At 45.1% G+C, this 20,013-nt stretch overlaps 2 protein-coding genes across 3 annotated transcripts in view; one reads left to right on the forward strand and one right to left on the reverse strand.

The window, feature by feature from the left end:
• Positions 1-20,013, forward strand: part of RHBDL3 (rhomboid like 3) — a 156,978-nt gene that overhangs the window by 31,095 nt on the left and 105,870 nt on the right. The gene's annotated exons all lie outside the window — the stretch shown is intronic.
• LOC102457124 (sterile alpha motif domain-containing protein 9-like) overlaps positions 4,058-20,013 on the reverse strand; it is a 221,437-nt gene continuing 205,481 nt past the window's right edge. The window contains exon 4 of the transcript XR_012896892.1: positions 4,058-4,174. The gene's annotated coding sequence lies outside the window, so the exon portion shown is untranslated. The remainder of the gene's footprint in view (positions 4,175-20,013) is intronic.

Below are 20,013 nucleotides of genomic sequence, written 5' to 3' on the forward strand. Positions count from 1 at the left end.
TTCCAAACCTGGATCAGAGGTTTTTCTGTGTGGATGGTAGGAGACTTGGGCTAAACCTGGATAACTGTGCAATGAAAACATACCTTTCGTCTGTGTCTATACTAGGGAAAAAGGTGTGTTACAAACACGAGGTAACTAACGTGTTAAAATCCTGAGAGAGGCAGGGTAGGTGATAGTTTTATGATGTGTTAACAGATTAAAGTGGAGTGGATCGACTCAAATCAAAGTGATTGAAATCACCATAAAAAATCTTTTATTTAAATCAAGTTACCAAAAAAAAGTAAGTCTGCCTGTGCTTAGAGTGCATTTAATTTCAAAATTAGTCTCATTGAACTCACTGGCACTTCTGTTTTTTGAGAAAACAAGTATAAATTGAGGTTCCCTTGAAAAAGCTGAGTTATGCTGAAGTAAAATAGGGAATAAACTTGTGGCCATGATGTTCCAAAATAAGGGGGTAGGTATTATGGAATATAAAATAAGAAAATGACACTCAGTGGCAACTAGCATCTCTAGATTTATTTACTGCTGCTGTATCGTATACTTGGGTGGTGGATTCTAACCCCAGTTAACTTATTAAACTAGCCATAAGAATTAGCTAAGATAAACTTTTTTTTCTTAGCAACATCCAACACAGCAAATAGCTTGGTGTCAAGTATCAGAGGGGTAGCCATGTTAGTCTGAATCTGCAAAAGCGACGAGGAGTCCTGTGGCACCTTATAGACTAACTGAAGTGTAGGAGCATAAGCTTTCGTGGGCAAAGACCCACTTCGTCAGATGCATGTCATGCATCTGACGAAGTGGGTCTTTGCCCACGAAAGCTTATGCTCCTACACTTCAGTTAGTCTATAAGGTGCCACAGGTCTCCTCGTCGCTTTAGCAAATAGCTTGGGAATTTACTTGTCAAATTACACTTCTACTAAAAGACAGAGAGAGGGTCTTGAAGACTGATGCATTGCAAAGTGAATTATTTAAGTTACTAACCAGTTGATCTGCTCAACCATATTCACATCTTCATCTACATAATTTTCTCCCAATAAGCAGTTTTCCTTAACATGTGTCATTCTTGCAACTAGGCCCTGCATCATCATCTTGCTCTGCTTACACTTGACATGTTTCCCTTTTTTACCCAGGGAGTGAATTTCTTGACAACATTCCCAGATAAGATCTCTCTTCTGCCCGGAAGCTATGGCAATTTTTCTGTGGCAAAAGTGTGGGAAATATAGACAACTGTGTGTGTGCTGAATAATGTCTTCCCTTTTCCTTTCGGGTCCACTCCATTCTTGCTTTCCCTGCTGCCTCCAACATTTTCTATATATTGCCTCTTTGTCTTTTAAGACAATGTCTTAACTAACTTCTCTGCCATGCTTTGGAAAGGACCACCATAACATAAGCACAGAACAAAAACAATCCTGTTTAGCTTGTGTCTTTCTTTGCACACTGTTACTTTTTAGTCTACTGAGAGAGAGAAATTGAAAGCCCAGAACTTCCAAGAAGCAAGAGCTGTTAGGCTTGACAGATTAGAGCTATTTTTAAAAAAAAACATCAAATTTTATTCATCCTGGATTAAAACAGACTCTAGACCTAACTCTAGAATTTATCTTGGAGATGGAAGCACATGTTAAAATTACAACTTCTTTATTTACACTGAGGGTGAAATCTTGGCCTCATTTTAGTTAATGACATTTGGAGAGTTAGAATTTCATTCTAGTGTTTTTACCTGCTTTAGTTATCACTTGCTAAGAAATACACATTTTTCATATTAAAGACAAGGTCTTGCACTCAAGGCAGACGTAATCAAGTTGGTCATGTGACTTATTGAAATACACATTGAGAAGATTTATTCCTGATATAACACTTGCACTTCAAGTTGTAAAACCTGCGCGTCACGTTTTCTACATACTGTTATAACTTGGAAGTATAGGTTTTGCAGCTCATATATTATATACTGTCCATCTGTCTTAGTCAGACGTGGGAACCCCTCACTACTTTACCTCTTGTAAAGAAAGTGTGACCATTAAATTGAGTTACGATGAATGCTAATTTCCTTTTTAGGAATTAATGTATTCATGTAGTTCATGTCCACTGACCCTACAGCAGCTTGTAGGCTGGATATGTAAATTGCACGCTACAGAGGATGACTGATCCATTAAGAGATGAAATCTGATGCCCACATTTAATGTTGCGTGGGAATGGTTGGTTTGAATTTAGAAGGAACCTGTGGATATCTTTTTTCACATTTGGTCTCTAAGGCCATTTTATTACTGTGCCAATAGCAGTGAGGCGATCTTGTGGTGTTTAGATATACTATGGTCGGCATTGTCTCCACCTGGCCTTATTTGAAACAAGGTGTGAGAGAATTTAAACAGGATGAAAAATATTTTTAAAAGTAGTTAAGAAACTTCAGTCTAAGTCCACCTTTCTCCAACACTAGCTTCGAGAGATTACTAGGATTCAACTGTTCTCTTGCAGCATTTGCAACCCAGAGATTGCACTACTGTGCTACTGCAGTGGGACCGAGCAAAACTGACTAGCACCAAAATCAAAACTGACCAGTTTAAATTTTCTTTCAGCTAGGTACAAATTATACAAACAGCCCTGATCGTAAATAAAATCACCTTGGAGTTATTTTATAAGTCTCAGTCTAAGAAGCTAGGAGGGTATACAGTGAGAGAGGTAAGGAAATGCAGTTATGGTTTCTTAAATATGGGCTGAAATCCTAAAGTCAGTGAAAGTTTTGCCAGTGACTTCCCTGGGATCAGGATTTCACCCATTATTTGTAAGTTGAGTGTGTCCCTTTAAAAGTGTAGATCTAAACATCTTTGAGTCCTTTAATCTGGGTTTTATTAAAGGAAAATTGCAGAGATACATTAGGAAAATGTTTGCGTTCAATTTAATTTTTTAAGAGCATGAAAGAGTTAATCAGACAGTTTGGACCTGTATTCTCCAGTCGCGTCTGCATCCCTTTTCCTTTCTGTACCTCAAGATGAATGCATTGGTTGTTTTTGGAAAACATGGGGAAAGAGGCATCTGCCTACTAGCATCTGGGCTGAGTCTGAGTGTGTTGTTTGTGTGCAGTTAGCAAATAGGCACAGAAGGAATGGCTTTGATGAAGTATAGCATGATTGAAGTTTGTGAACTAGAGAAAAGGAGAGAGATTAGACTGGAGTGATTCTTTCGCTAGTGTCTATAAAAGGGTCTCCAAAATATTGTAAAGATTCAGCTCGAGAGTTGAATGTTTTAAAAAATGAATTGCCACGTCCAAGCTTAGCTAACGAGCGCCCAATTTCTATCTTGTTGAAAAACACCACCTCTGAACAGGCACTTTGTTGTCAAACAGCCTCCCTGAACATGATCTTTCCAAAGGCGGGTGGGTTTGATCAAACAGAGCTGGTCTGAGGAAACCCCATTGTTATTGTAATGATGGCTTGGGCACACACTGCTTGGATCTGGCTGACTGACCTGTTCTCACATGCTGATGCTTTGGGGGTTAGGAGGAACAATGTCTCCATTTGGCACTGTCAAGAAATGAGCACAGTTTAATGCATTTCAATGAAGAAAACTCTCCTCCTTGGGGAGCGGAGGACAGTACCAACACCAACGTTTCAGTTGCAACGGCTGCTGTCTGCTGATGGCACCGTTCCATTGTGTACATTCCCTGTGTTAAAGAGAAGCAGACTTAGTTATTTAAAAAAAGAGAGAGTCCAGTGTGCGTGTTTGGGGATGTCTTGCCTGTAAAGTAGTAAGTCCTCACAGACAGCCACTGACTACAGGCAGTCCCCGGGTTACATGGACCCGACTTACATCGGCTCCCTACTTACAAATGGGGTGAGGCAACCCCGCACTAGCTGCGCCCCCCTCCAGCAGACCGCCGAGATGCACCGCAGTCCCGCCGCCCACGTCCTCCACGGTGAGAAAAGCCGCTCCGCATCTCCCTGGTCTGCTACCCCCCCCCCCCCCCCAGCAGACCAGGGAGACGCGGAGCGGCTTTTCTCAGCAGACACCTCAGCTTGAGAATAAAGGACTGAGGGAAGTGAGGTGTGGGAGAATAAAACTGAGCTCTGGAGAAATGTTTGGCTAGAGTTTCCCCTACAATATGTACCAGTTCCGACTTACATACAAATTCAACTTAAGAACAAACCTACAGTCCCTATCTTGTACGTAACCCGGGGACTTCCTGTACTGAAGTAAGTACCTCTTCAAACGCAGCTCTGTTTGTTCTCTGTGGTATCAGCTGAATGTGTTGGCAAAACCAGCTGCTTGGCAGTAGTCTGCTCCTGCTGCTGTTTGGTTTTGAATATGGACGCATCCTGGGTTACTGGGAAGCCTGAATTAACACATTTAAAGGTCTGATCTTGATCTCTAGGCAGGTAAAACTGCACCTGAAATCAGTGGGAGCTGTAGGTATTCAGCCCGTCAGGCAATCAGCTGTTTCTTCAAGTGTCTGACTAGACATAACTTTGGTTGCCCAGGTTCATAACTTTTGGATGACTTTTCTCTTCCAGTCGCATTTTTGCTTCAGGTAGTGGGGACATGTTTCCAAATGGTTAATTTGTGGAAGTCTAGTACCACACCAGTGGGAGGCCATTAACCCCTTCCCTTCCAATAGCCATTAAAGCGGTGTGGCTGGTTACAGAGAATTCACAAAGGCAGGGCTTCAAGGGCATGAGTGGGCAGTCACCAAATAACGAAAAAGGAGGAAAACATCCTAAGTGGTGAGTGATAGGACCTAGAACAGCCTTATTGATTGTACTGGGTACTTCTGGGAGTGTCTCATCACCTGGACTTCTGCATTCTGCTCCTACAGCCATCACCCCACCTCTCCATTTTTTTCCCTGCCACACTCCTTCAGGGCCTAAACAGAATTGTCCACCATTACCACAGCACCTCCTGGATCAAGGCCTCCAAGCTACAGCCCTGAAGCAGCTCTTGAGGCAGTTTATTTCCCACTGCCTTTGATGGTGTTGCTGCCACCCAGAAGGCTGTGAGCACTATTTCCACTGGCCCACCCGATTAAATCCTCCAGGCATCAATTAGCGCCACTTTGGGCATGCAGCACTTGGAAAATAAACAGACTTGGGTGCTCTGGGGACAGCCCAGTGACTCTGCAGGTAGCAGGCAGCACATGCCACATCTGAATGGAAGAGGAGTGTTTCCTTCTGCAAATCTATGCTTTTGGCTTTGGGGGCTTGGAGATGGAGGCAGATGTAGAGCTAGGAAGCAATTTATTATTTTATGTATTACTAGAGGATTTACCCAGCGTTGCTCAGGCCCTTCCTTCATTCTTGTTTTTTTGGAAATAAAATGAAAATGCACACGTTTCATTGACATCATTGCTGGGGCTGAGGGGTTCAGTAGGCAGGCTGCCCTGGGGAGAGAGGACTACCTCAACCCTCTATCACCACAGCAGCTTGGAGCCAGGTGAGAAGCACCTCTCCATGTCTGCTGCAGCTCCAGCAGGCACAGCTGGGGGAGGGGTGCATGTCACCTGGCTGGGGCAAGTCCAGGTTCATCTGTCCTCTGTGCTCCCCAGCCAGAGTGAAGAATACAGAAAACTGCACTGTCCCCACACTCCCTGATGAAGGGAAACAGACAGCAATGTTCCCATAGGAATCTGGGTGGAGAGTAGCTTTAGTCCCCCCCCCATACACACACACTCCCTGAAAGGCTCCTAGGAGGAGGGAGGCTCAGGGTTGGGGCAATACCAGATAGGAGGGCACACCTCCAGCCAGCTCCTTTTACCTGCCTGGTGATTTGGTCTCTTTTCTGCATGGTTTTCTGAGAAGCAATCCCATTCCGGACACATCCTGTTTTCCTGGCACAACCAAACCCTGACCTTGCTTTAAGTTATGACAAGAGGAAGCTGCCTACTGAATTTGGTGGTCCTAGCTCTGACCGCTTAGGGGGAGTCCTTGAACAGGCAGACCGACCCATGCACAGGCTCAGAGACAGACTCTCTCAAACATAGAGTAGATGTATGTGTGTTATCACTGTGCCTAGGAAGCCTGATCATGGACAAGGTCCCACGCTATGTGGTTCAAACACAGGATGGAAAGATGGTCCTTGCCCCAAGGAGCTGCAGTCCAGATACAAGATAAGAGACAGTGGATAGATGCAGCAGTGGAAGGGCAGGAGTATAGGAAAACCATCAGACAATTGGTGAGATGCAGGTGGTCTCAGAGTGAAGCATCTCAGACTCTAAAAGGCAATTCCCTGAAAGATTGCACCCCTTTCCCTGAAAGCTTCATTTGCCCTCTTCCTTCCTGGCCATCTTTAAATAATAATATGGAGATATACCATCTCACAGAGGTGGAAGGGGTCATCAAGTCCACTCCCCTGCCCTCACAGCAGGACCAAGTACCATCCCTGACAGATTTGCCCCAGATTCCTAAATGGCCCCCTTAAGGATTGAACTCACAACCCTGGGTTTAGGAGGCTAGTGCTCAAACCACTGAGCTATCCCTCCCTGTTATGCTGGTGCTTAATGGCTTCTAGTCCATTTTTACTTTAGTTGCCGCCTCAGAGTAGTTCATGTGGTAGGGGCTAGTTCCTATGCAGTGAGACAGACACAGACATTATCCTACATCTTCCTCTCTGTGAGTGCAATTGACCTTATTTTGCCGCATCCATTTACTGTAAAGGGTCTGTCTTCAGTAGTCGGGCAGGCAAGGTAAAGGCCTTGTTGACTGGGAGACCCGAACAAGTTTGTCCCACCCAGGCAATCTGCAAGCTTAGTGAGGAACAGAACCTGGCCATGGGAAAATGTTACCGACTTCCACTTTGATGTCCTTGGTCGTCAGCTCCTGGCTTGAGGAATTGCTCTTGAGTGCAGTGCTATTGAAATCGTTCTTTGGAGGAGCACGACTCAGTGGATCGACAGGGGACTGATGCCGTAATGGTGGAAGGAGTTTGCCAACCATGCACAATAATCTTTGGCTGTTGTTATTCTGGTTCATTGGCTCATAACTGGTGATAGGGTGCGTGCTCGCACACAATGAATGGTTAAAGTTGCCAGTTATGATTAGACGCATTCCTGGGGATTTCATCACATGATGTAATCTTTACATTCTGGAGACTCCAGGACAGTCCTGGGAGACTTGGCAACCCTACAAATGGGGAGCTCATATGTTGATTGATTGGTTACTTGGCAGGAAGCGATCCTTGTGCAGCATGCGCTGTTCATGCACTGTCCAGGATTTGACTTCTTCTTTATCTCATCTCTACAGTCCTTGGCCTTTGATATCTAGTTCATAGTAAACAGTTCTCTGGGCCTTCTCCCACTTATCTTACTTGGCTCAGACATTCTGTCGTCTTAGCCTACTGACCTATTTACTTATCTTACAAACATTCTATTTTCAACCTGGTCATTAATTTACTTCCCTAATTCTATCTCCTGCCCCCCAAAATTATTCTTTGCTCTAGATGTTAATTACTTACGTCTGCTAAGCCTCAGCTACATGCCTTAACATCTCCCTCCCCTCCCCCCCCCCCCAATCTGCACCACTCCCTGGACTTTAGCTGTCATAGATCTAATTACAACTATTGCCGTTCTGGAATTGACACTAGGGGGTAGATGTGTCATTTTCTAGAGGACATTGAGCTAGGCTTCTGGGAGGAGTCAGTGTTGGGTTCTTGCCCGTCTGGGCTGCAGACAGAGGATGTGTCTGCTGCAGTGAAATACCAGCTGCTGCCTCTCAGCTGACTTGGGCCAGGTACGGATGTTTAACTACAGGATAGACATACCCTCTGTGATCATAGGCTGGCCAAACAGATGAGTTTAGATTATGGGATTGTGCATAAAGCTTGGAGACTGGCCTCCTTCATCCTAATCCCATCCCTGCAAGTGACCACATGTGGCCTTGAGCAAATCACTTACCTCTGCTGCCTGGTTTGCTCATGAGTGAAGAAGGGATAATAACTCGGCTTCCCAGGGCGTTAACAATCTGCAAATGCGGGTGAGGGCCTGTGTTTTTGTTAAGTGCAGCGGATGAGGGCATGGGCATGACATCACTTGGAGCCTATCAGAATGCGTCAACAGTATGAGCTGAGAAACCATTTCCTTAGCAGACTATGATGAGCTTCTTAGGTGATGAATGTGCCTGTACACCATGAGTGCCCTTTACTGTAGCTTTTCCTGCTTTTTCTGGCTGTACAGGCTTTCATGAGGTACACCCTACAGATCCTGAGGGATAGAGCAGCTTCTACCATTCATGGGGCTTTATTTTCTGAAAGTTCCCCGTCTAGACTGGAGCTTTTTGCTGGCAAAGCTCCGAGCCGGAAAAAAGTGGCAGCCATGTTTATGCAAATGAAGTGGGGAAGATTTAAATCCCTGCTTCATTTGCAATTGCGCTGTGTCTAATTTGCATCCCTTTTACGGAAAAGGGGTGCAATCTAGACACAGCCCTGGGGTTGAACGGCTAAATTGAAAGGGTATTAGCTGTGAGGATGATTCTGCCTAAAGCGGGGGGGGGAGGACAGAAGTTAGAGTAGCAGTATTGCAACCCCCGCCCCATCACAATAACCTTTTGACCTTCCTTCCACAACTCCTAGGACCCCCAAAATTACAACATGGAGAAGTTTCGGATTTGAACAGTTGAAATTGTGAAATTTACATTTTTTTAAATCCTATGATTGTAAAATTGAGCAAAATGGACCATGAATTTGGTAAGAGGCTTGGAGGCTGTTGTATATCTACTATATATTGAAACAAAATACAGGACTATGTAGCACTTTAAAGACTAACAAGATGGTTTATTAGATGATGAGCTTTCGTGGGCCAGACCCACTTCCTCAGATCAAATTGTGGAAGAAAATAGTCACAACCATATATACCAAAGGATACAATTTAAAAAAATGAACACAATTTGATCTGAGGAAGTGGGTCTGGCCCACGAAAGCTCATCATCTAATAAACCATCTTGTTAGTCTTTAAAGTGCTACATAGTCCTGTATTTTGTTTCAGCTACACCAGACTAACACGGCTACATCTCTATCACTATACTATATATTGTAGAGAGTTTGTATGTTTGATCAAGAACTTCTCCTGAACGGTAAGAGCTAGGTCCACCAAATTTGGTATGCAGCTTGTTGTTATCGTCATTTAAAGCAAGGTAAAGGTTTGACTGTGCCCAGAAAATGAGATGTGCCTGAAATGGGATTGCTTCTCATAAAACCAAACAGAAAAGAGACAGTCATCAAAACAAGTACAAGTTGAACCTCTCTGGTCCAGCAATATCCATGGTCCAGCATGATTTTAATTAGCCAGATGTAGGAGTTATTGGATTGTTGACAAGTTTGTCAACTCATTACCACCCCGCCCCCTTTGCTGCTTCTATCAGAAAGAGGCAGCGGGCGGGGGGGAGGAGAAGGTACTTCTAAGCAGCAGTGCCACATGGAGCTTGGGGCCAGGCCCCGAGCTCTGTGTGGCGCTGCCACTTTGAAACACCGTAGAGAGCCCGCATCAGGCTCCTCATGGCATTTCAAAGCAGCAGTACCACGTGGAGCCCAGGATCAGCTGGGGACTCCCCATGACTCCATGTGACCCTGCTGCTTACAAATGCCGTGTGCAGCCTGGGGATACTCCAGTTGGCTGCACACAGCATTTCAAAGTGGCAGCACTGCACAGAGCCCGGGGTTAGTGGGGGAGTCCTCAGCTGATCCTGGGATTCACGTGGTGCTGCCACTTTGCTGATGCTGAGCTCTCTGCAGTGTTTCAAAGTGGCAGTGCCGCATGGAGCCTGGGGTCAGCGGGGAGTCCCCATCGACTAGTCGAATAGTTGATGTAAAATTCATTGACTATTTGATTCTTCAGTTACCCGCAATTTAATATCTCTAGTGTGACCAAGTTTCCTATGGTCCTATAAAGTTTGTTTACAGCCACCAGTCCTGGCTCTCAGTGTTCTGTGCTGCTATTTAGCTCTAATTTACCCCTAAATGTTTTCTAAGAGCCCAGTAAGCAGTGGAAGTGTTAGTAATGGTGTTGGACAATATTGACCTCTCATGGTTTCACAAATTCTCTGGTTTGGCACTGGTCAGGTTCTGAGTGTGCAACACTAGAAAGGTTCAACTGCCACAGTCCTCAAAATTGACATAACCGAACAAATGCTGAAAGAGACTGAACCAAGATGATCCAGAAAAATAGGATGAACCTGGAATAGGATTGCTTCTCAATAAACCTTCTGGAAAAAAGGTAAAACAGAAAAATTTGAAGTAAAGCTCTGTTTTGGCACAGTTATATCAATACTTAAAATTTGAAAACTAGAAGAAAATGTTATTAGAAACCAAATTGACTACAACCCTTTTTTGTTAAAACATAGTGAATGATATGAGGGCTGACGAAACAAAATACACTTGATGGAATGCCCAAATCACAGACCTGAGCAATGCCAGGTAAATCTGCTAGTCAGTAATACAACCCTCCTGATCAGTCAACATCTGCTCTGCTTCAATTTTTTGTCACCAACAACAAAGGACCATGTTCTCTGCAGCTCGTACATTTTTTGGCCCAAGTTTGAGGGGTAGATTTATGGCTTTGGATGGAACCTCAAGTTAAAACAATCAACTTTTCCTAATGTCAAGGCTCTTTGGAGTTGGATTTGAGCTTGTTCTAACCAGCTGAGCACCCAAGAACTCTGGAAATGTTTGATTCCACAATGAAGGCCTCACAGCTGACACATCTCTCTAATGGGATCAAAGCACAAATTCAGCTTTAACCTCCCTCTGATTTTAAAGCCCAAAGGAAGCCCCGTCCTAATGAAGTATCACCATCAAATGGACTTGTACCAGCCCCTGTTACTCAACTAGTCAATTTTCTTTGATGGGAGAGACACATTTTTCAAAAGTGTCTAAGGAATTTAGGCACATGAGTAATTTCATTTCAAAAGGGCTTATGCTCCAAAGTCACTTGGGCCCCGATCTTTAAAGATAATTGGATGCTAACTAATTCTCATTGACTTCGGTAGGATTTAGGTACTTAAATCCTTTTGAAGATCTAGTCCTCGGGCACTCTTAAAAATCTTTCTCCCATAGTTTACTGAATTTTTTTTTTTTTAAATTAAGCCATTCTCAATGACATCTAGGCCTGAACACCTGGAAATTAAAATGTGATTTTTGTGGTTGGATGCTCCATTCCCCCTTTGCTCTGCCAAAGAGCAGCCCTCCTCATTTATGGTCTGTATTTCATCATGAAATTCTTTTAACCCCTTCCCTCCCCCAGCTTGTCCTAAAGGTCTGGGAAAGTTGACACTGGAGCATTATGTTCCCTGTCTGAATTGTTGTGGGCTCGTGTTGATGTGGGGAAAGTCTCAAGACAAGAAGACCACCGGGCAAGAGAAGGTGGGGTTTTTCAATCCGTCTCCATTCATCTCTTGCGGCGGTGGGTGGGAAGGGCCTTGTTTGCATGACAGGATTTAGGGGGGAGTTTTTTGTTTTGTGTTTTTAGGCTCCTTTTAGAGCAGCTGTGTTGGCCTCTGCAAGCACAACAAAGCAGAGCATGAATATGAGATTCATAGGGCCAGCACACTTGGAGTCTGGCAAAGAGGGAGTGACAGAATGGGGAGTTACTCAGCCAGATGCAGCCCAGAGGCTATCTATCACAGGGGCAGTGAGCCTCAGGCTTGGAGGCAGCCTCCGGCTTGCCTGGATCCGGCCTCTGAGACTCGGGGCTCCCCTCCCAGCCCGCTCCTGCGCTCTGCCTCATGCTCGGACCCCAAACCTCCTTCCTGGCAGCCCCCTCCCATACACTGAACCCCTCATTTTTGGCCCCATCCCAGAGCCTAGGGGGGAACCTATAAAATCTACTAGCCTAGCCCCCCAAGGCATGTGAAGAGTGTTTTCCTCCTTCTCAGTCAGGGGCCGCATATTGAAGTTTTGGGGGTTTTTTTGTTTCTCATTTTTGTGCAGCCCCCAACTGATTTTTTTTGTGGGGGTCAGCAGCCCCCAACCCAGAAAAGGTTCCCCTCCCCTGATCTATCATTTCACCAGATGAGGGGCTTTTACCTTGCTCCCTCTCCCCACTCCTCCAGACCACAGCCTTTCAGCCACCCATCACTCAGCAACACCAACAAAATATGTAAATCCAACTCCATTGTGGCTCCCACTTCACACACACACACCCCGCCACCTCCTCCTTCATTTGGCACCTCAGACAGTGCTGTTGGTTTCTGGGGCAAAACATGGATCAAAACCTCCTTGGACAGGGGGAGGTTTGCTGTGTGTGTCCGTGCGCAGAGTTCTAGATTTCAAGGTGACCCTTCCCTCCCCCTCAACAGCGGCCTGGTGTTCATGAGTTCTCTCCCCGCACTGTGGGGCTGTTTCCTTTGGCCAGTGATCCTGAAATGCTGCTAGAAGTATCCCGTGAGGTAGGAAGCTGCAAAAGCCCTGCTGACGTCACCGTAGCTTTTCGTAGGCGCTTTCCTCTCTTACGGCTGGGTCAGAGCAGGTCTGCCAGGGTAAAACAAGGATTCATGTGACCTAGTCCAGTGGTTTTCAAACTCTTTTTCTCATGACCCAGTTGAAGATGTTAGTGACTCAACGTAATTTGACTAGAATGTGGGCTCCGGATGAAAGCTTTGGGGGTAGGAGGAAGCTCTGGCTTGTGGGGGGGTCAGGGCTGGGACAGGAGGAGCTTAACCTCGAGCAGCTCTCAGTCAGCGGTGCAGCAGGGGGGCCAAGGCAGCTTCCTACCTCTCCCAGCACCACAGACCATGCTGCGCCCCAGTAGCAGCCAGCAGCAGGTTCCCAGCCAATGGGGGTGTTTGGGGCAGGGACAGTGTATGAAGCTCTGTGCCCCTTCCCCGCCCCCATCTAGAAGCTGGGCCTGCTGCCAGCTGCTTGTTGGGCACAGCGTAGTCTGCGGTGCCACAACAGGCAGGTAGTTTCCTTAGCAACCCCACTGGTCACCTGATCCCCCTGCAGCAACAAGACCGAGTGCCCGACATTCCATGACCCAGATTTGGGTCACTACCTGTAGTCTGAAAACCACTGCCCTAGACTCTGTGCATGCCGGTTATGAAATCTTGCTATGAATTTTGCAAATCTCCCTTTCTAGGAATAATCACCTCTAGCTCTTTCATCCATGCATCTCCACGGGCTTGACAAAGGAGGGGGTAGAGTCGTCATCCCCATTTTACATGGGGGGAAACCAAGGCACAAGACGGCAAAAAGATTTGTCCAGGGTCACCCCGCAGGCCAATGGCAGAACAGAGACTAGAATTCAGGTGGAGTGCACTATCCACTTCCCCATGCTGTCTATGATAGTAGAGTTGTTTTAAAATTTTCTAAGTTTTTCCACTGAATAATTTAAATGTATAGCAATTTCAAAGAGTGTTTTGTTTTTTTGACACTCTCCGCCCCCCCAATAGTTTAAAATGAAAGTAAAATGTTTGTTGTGAATTGAATTTTTAATTTTTTTTTGGTTTTTGAAAAACCTAACATCAAACAAAAAATTAAATTTGAAATAACCATCCCTTTCATTTTCAGTTTTTTAACTGAAACATTAAAATTTTCCACAAGACATTTTAAATTCATTTCTTTTGTTTGAAGTTTCTTATATGCAAATACATTTCATATAAGATTTTGTGCATGGTTCTGCTTTCTAGATCTTGTAGAAACAGCGCCTGCTGCTGCTGCTGCCCCATCCCAGTTTAGAAGGGTAGAAGGTTATCCCTGTATCTGTCTTCCCTCAGACTTTTGCTGAGGAAAAAGTATTTTTTGGGTAGAAGCCCGTGATCAGTTGTCCAGTGGTATTTCTGCCCCTTCCTGAGGCTGCAACTGGCTTTCCCAGGCTAAGTCTACACTACAGAGCTTTTGCACAAAAACGGCTGTTTTTCCGCAAAAGCTCACGGAGTGTCCACACCTCAAGCACGTTTTTGCGTGAGTAAAACAGAAGAACAGAGGGTGTTTTCCAGTGTAGGTATTCCTCATTCTACAAGGAATAACTCCTTTTTGCAAAAGAGTTCTTTCGCAAACAGGTGTGTATGGATGGGCAAGCGGGGTTTTTTTGCACAAGAAGAGGGAAGAGGAAAATGCACAGGCACCCTGGTGGCCATTCTGTCCGTAGCAATCACTGCTTATTTGCGAAAGAGCATCCAGGCCGTCTGGATGCTCTCTTTTGCAAAAGTGCATTGCTTTTTCGATGCGCTTTTGCAGCGCGGATGCTCTCTTGCGCAAGAAGATATTGCGGAAGATCTCTTCTGCAAAAAGCTTCTTGCACAAGAAGCCTGTAGTGTAGACATAGCTCCAGAGAGCCATGTTTTATGTGTGACTGGCTAGATCCCTTCTGTAATTTTGTGACCCAAGGGGTAGTTGGCTGAACTCAGGACTTCTGGATTTTAAAGTATCACTCCACTCAATGATCTGGCTCCATTAGCCACAATTGCATCAGGCTCAGCTTTGCTATGTGGCCTGTAAGCATTTCAGTGTACCACAGTGGAACGTCAAATCAAGATACGCAATTCCAGCTACGTTAATTACGTAGCTGGAGTCAACGTACCTTGTTGTGAGTTTTCCCGCCATCCCTACAGTGGGAGACTGATGGGAACAAATGCTCCCATTGGCTTTCCTTACTCCTTGCAGAAGCAGGAATACTGGCCGCTGACGGGAGCACCCTCCGAGTTCGATTTACCGAGTCTTGACTAGACTCAGTAAATCGAACTCCAGAAGATCGCAGCAGCATTGATCTTCCGCTTAGTGAAGACATGGCCTGAGTAAGTGCCTTACTCTCTCTGCCTTACTCTCCCTTCCTAGTTCATTTGCTTCTCACCTCTGCCTTCTCATGTTCTCTGCAACTTTCATTTCTCATTCTTCCTTTCCATCCTCCTATCTTCTCTTTCTCACTTTAGTTCCTGGCCTTATTTCTTCCCTTCCCTCAGCTTAGCCCCCTGTGGTCACATGTCTCCAACAAGAATATCATGCATGTTTACAACATGATTTCAGAACTGATTTCTGCCCACAGATTTGTGCATATACCTATCGCTAGTGGCAGTGAGAGCTCTAGCTGCGTCTCTGAGTCCTGTCACCTACATTTCTGAGGCAAATGTTACTGAATTCTGAGTAAAATCTTCTCTGTACTGGAATGTTTGGGGGTGACGGGTGAAGTGGAAGGAGACAATTCAAATGATTAGTTCCAAAGGACACAGAAACTTGGAGTACTAGAACCAGAAGGGACCTTGGGAGGTCATCAAGTCTAGTCCCCGTCCTCACATTAGGACCAAGCACCATCTTCTAGACCAACCCTGACAGGTGTTTGTCTAACCTACTCTTAAATATCTCCAATGATGGAGATTCCACAACCCCCCTAGACAATTTATTCCAGTGTTTAATTCCTGGTAGGACGTTTTTCCTAAAAATGTCCAACCTAAACCTTCCTTACTGCAATTTAAGCCCATCTGTGTATCTTGTAGCAAAAAAACATCAGCAAGAGCTGCGCTCAGACCAGAACCCCATATCTAAACATGCCTATATTTGGGGGAAGTTCAGATCCAAATCTAAAATGTTATGGGCCATTCCCAAACCACAGGTCCCAACAGACCTGAACTTTGGGACAGTTTGGATCCAAAATTAGTGGGTCAGACCCATCTGTAAAAGAGAGACTTTCTCAAGAAACAAGTACTCTCAGGAGGCCCTATGGCTAGACACAGCTAGGGTTTGGACAGGGAATTTGATGGCCATCTTTTTTCTTCCAGTGATGGGGATGCTGCTAAGATGCTACAATTTCACAAGTGTGATCAAGGTCTCCATTTAGTATTCCCAGTCCATTGCCCCTGTCACAACATCTGCTTGCTCAATGGGACTGTGGCAGTTGTTTTTGTATGAGCATTCTTGGATTAAAGCAGAATTCGTTGTCCTGTTATTCCTCTTGGAAGCTGAGTGGTCATCTCCCGCCCTCCACCCATTCTCCACACTCAGAAAGCAGCTCTGCCAGTGTTTGCCGCTATACTCAAGTCATTGTCAAACACTCATTGAAACTGTCCCGATTATCCTCTGCTTATTTGCATAAGAAGATTAACCGGCCTGTGGTGACCATGCCTCTGCTTTCCTAGGCGGGACATCTGGATTTGGGAATGGGAGGGCGCTGGGCTTCCCAGGGATGATGCATAATGGGACTGGATTACAGACCCAGCACACACGCATCTGACAGGCGCATCTGATCCCGTCTAACAGCAGCCCTTGCTGGACAACTGCCAATCATGAGTGGCCCTCCTTCACCCTGGTGGGCTGCAGCAGCCCGGGGCCCACTGGGGTTCCACTCTACAGCCCGACAGCCCCCCCCCATCTGCCCCTCTCCCGCACATGCCTCACACACTGAGGCACCAGAGCCCTGCACTTACCTGCTCCTCCCTGCTCCTTCCATCACTTTCGGAACACAAATCACCTGATTCGCGCTCCATCCCTGCTCCCCTCCCAGAACTGGAATGTGCGGGGTGTCTCTATAGTATCTGTTCATTACCAAGTGATGGGTAGGGCCCTATGCAGATACAAAATTGGTATCAAGTATCCGAGGGGTAGCATGTTAGTCTGAATCTGCGTAAAGGAGAAGTCCTGTGGCACCTTATAGATTAACAGATTTATTGGCGTATAAGCTTTTGGGGGCAAAGACCCACTTCGTCAGATGCATGTAGTGGAACTTCCAGAGGCAGGTATAAAATTGGTATCTGCATTCGTATAATAAAAAATGAGCCATGGATATGTGCATCCATATCCACAGATGCAAATACCCACAGATATAAAGTGGATAGTCGTGGATTTGCAGGGCTCTAGTGATGAGCTTTATGCTGTTTCCTTTAGGAAGTGTTTCATTGTTAGGAAGTTTTTCCAGAAACTCAATTTAAGTCTCTTCCTTAATTTCATCCCTAGGTGGCCCATCTAAATCATTCATCTCCTTCCTGGGTGTTCACTCTGTTCGGACTTTCATAGACTGCTTTGTTCCCTGCCTTGAGTCACCCCATAACACAGCCATGCATATTTAGTGATTTTTAACCTTTCCTCACTATTAATCAATCCCTCCAGCATGCTTGTGAACAGCCACTAAAGAAGGAGAAAAGGTTGGGTGAAAATTGAGTGCAAATTTCACTCGAAGTTGGAAAAGGGGTTAAAAAGTGGAGTACGTTCTCTTGACGTGATAGGTTTCAGCGTTAGCCCCAGAAGTCTACAAACACTGGTAGCAGATGCACAAATACCGCTTCCTGTACTGAGCCAAAAATAATTCATAGTCTCTCCCCCCCTCCACACTCCATATGTAAGATGCTATGCTTATGCCCAGACTGGCAGATGGAAGAGCAAGGAGCAGTTATAGTTGCAATTATGATTCTTTGTGGGTTTGTCTGCTTGTGAAGTTGCAATGTTCAAGCTTGTCAGTTTCTGCAATGCAGCCCTTCCGGAATTCTACAGGCTTCCTGGATTAGTTCCTCTTCCTGTTATTTCTCAATTAGAATCACCATGACACCAATGACATTTCCTGCTTCCTATGGATACCTTTAAAATGTCTCCACACACAGTTTACTTTCCCAGCAGCATTTTTGCTTTAATCTCTCTTAGCTCCTTCATGGGATTTGCCCTCCACTTGGCCCATACTTTGGCCTTCTGTTTTATATTCTTTTCTATTAAGCTGCTCAGCAGGGAGAGGGAGATTATAACCAGGTAATCACAGAACAGGTAGCTGAATTCTGCTAGAACTCTGTTCTAATCCATCCTCTGTGTCTTTGGGCAAATTCCTTAACCTCTTTGCCTGCATTTTGCCATGTTTACGAGCAGAATCTTTCCCTAGCTCACAGAGGTGTTGGGAGCACTGATTATGCTCTTTATAAACACTATTTAATTTGTTAGTTCAAAGTACAGTACATGCCTAGGACCTCTGGCATAAACACATTGGCTGCATCTAGATTGGCAAGATTTTGTGCAAATACTTTTAATGGAAAAGTTTTTTCTTTAAAAGTATTTGCGCAAGAGAGCGTCTATACTGGCATGTGCCTTTGTGCAAAAGATATGCTTTTGCGCAAAAGCATGCATGCCCAGTATAGATGCTCTCTTGTGCAAGAAAGCTCCGATGGCCATTTTAGCCATTGGGCTTTCTTGTGCAAGAAATTAAGGTGGCTGTCTGCACTGGCCCTCTTGCGCAAGAATACTTGTGCAAGAGGGCTTATCCCTGAGCAGAAGCATCAAAGTATTCGCACAAGAACCACTGATTTTGTACATTACAAAGTCAGTGTTCTTGCGCAAATACTAGCGGCCAGTGTAGACAGGTGGCAAGATTTTGCACAAAAGTGGCTGCTTTTGCGCAAAATCATGCCAGTCTAGCCATTAAGTTGATTACACCGAAGTCCCTAATCTAACTCGTGTTCCCATCTGAGGTCTTTAAATTCTCTCTTGTCTAGTTCCTTTAAAAAAAAAGTCTGTTTTTTTTCTCTCTGATAAATCACGTTAGTATTTATGCTTTCGGTTTTGTGCTGTTGTTGCAATGTGCTTTTAAATATGTTGTACTGTTTTTATCATATTTGTTCAGTACAAGAAACATCAGGTATGTGGGGAAGAAAAATCTGCTTCTTGAGCAATGGCACAGATGGAAACCTTGCACTTTAATCTTAAGAACCCTGGTGTATATTTGACATCTGCATGGTGATGGAGATGCTGAGAAAGCAGAACAGAGGGACTGTGATGAGTGTCAGTCCAGTTCTCTCTTGATTGCTTTTGAATGCGGTGTTATGTTGTTGACTTCTGCACCCCTGGGATTGCCAGAGTGGCACATAAATATATTTGTAAGAATGTGAGCCATGAGCTTCAAATGTTAAAGTAACTCAATAATAATAACTATGAGCATCTTAAAGCACTTGGCAATCATTAATGAGTTAAACCTTGCAGCTGCCCTCTGGGAGGTTTTGTTGTCTTCTTACCCATGGGAAAGTAAGGCCCAGAAGAGATAAATGGCTTGTCCCAGGATCATGCAGTGAGTCACTGATGGAGTTGGGAACAGTTTCCAGATATCCTGTCTCTGGTTCCCATGCCTCACCCACAGGATCCTTCAGTTACCCCTTTATGTATGCAATCCTGGCCATTCATATAGGGTACTAGACTGGGCGTGAGGAGCCTGGGCAATACAGCTTTGCCTTTGGGTCGCTCTCTGGCCATGGGTCACTTGTTTCCCAATAGTGTGTCTACATAGCAAAAAAAGACCCTTCACCGCCAGTCTCAGAGCCCAGGTCAACTGACTCAAGCGAGTCTTGGGGGCTTATGCTGTGGGGCTAAAAATGGCAGTGTAGTTGCATGGGCTCAGGCTGGACCTCGGACATTGAAACCGGGTGAGGTGGGAAGGTCTTGAGCCTGGGTTTCAACCCAAGCCTGAAAGGCTGTTTTTAGCCCTGCCATGTGAGTCTGAGTCATTCATATTGTTGTTTCCCTGTTCAGATGTATCCTGCAGCCTTGTCTCCCCCTCCCCGCCGCACCCATCCCTTGTGAAATGGTGGTGATGACCCAGCTCTGAGCTTGACAGATGAAGATGGTGCTAAGTAATAACACACAAAATCCAAACAATAGAATCATAGAACTGGACAGGACCTCGACAGGTCATCAAGTCCAGTCCCCTGCCCTCATGGCAGGATCAAGCTCCATCTAGACCAGAGCTACTCAACTTCGGAAGCCCCGGGGGCCACAATGATACTCACAGCACGTGCCGAGGGCCTCAACTTAAATGTGGTTGCATATGAATGCAAATAGCTTCTTTCACACTGACGGGCGTGAATACAAAGATTAAGGCAAGACGACACAACATGCAGGCCCCATTTAAGTCAGTTTTGCTGACATTAATAAAATGTACTATTTACCCAATTTCCACCCATATGACAGGACTTTTAATGAGCAATGACAGTCCAGGAATTTAACTACTAAAATGCATATCAACAGAAGACCATTATATTGAGTCCTTTTTTGCTTTGGCTTCACAACAGTACAGGAATTTAACTACTAAAACACATATCAACGCAAACCATATTGAAACCCATACCACACTGCAAACGGCCTGGAGGC

The sequence above is a fragment of the Pelodiscus sinensis genome, chromosome 20 (assembly GCF_049634645.1).
Source record: "Pelodiscus sinensis isolate JC-2024 chromosome 20, ASM4963464v1, whole genome shotgun sequence".
NCBI classification, from domain to species: Eukaryota; Metazoa; Chordata; order Testudines; family Trionychidae; genus Pelodiscus; species Pelodiscus sinensis.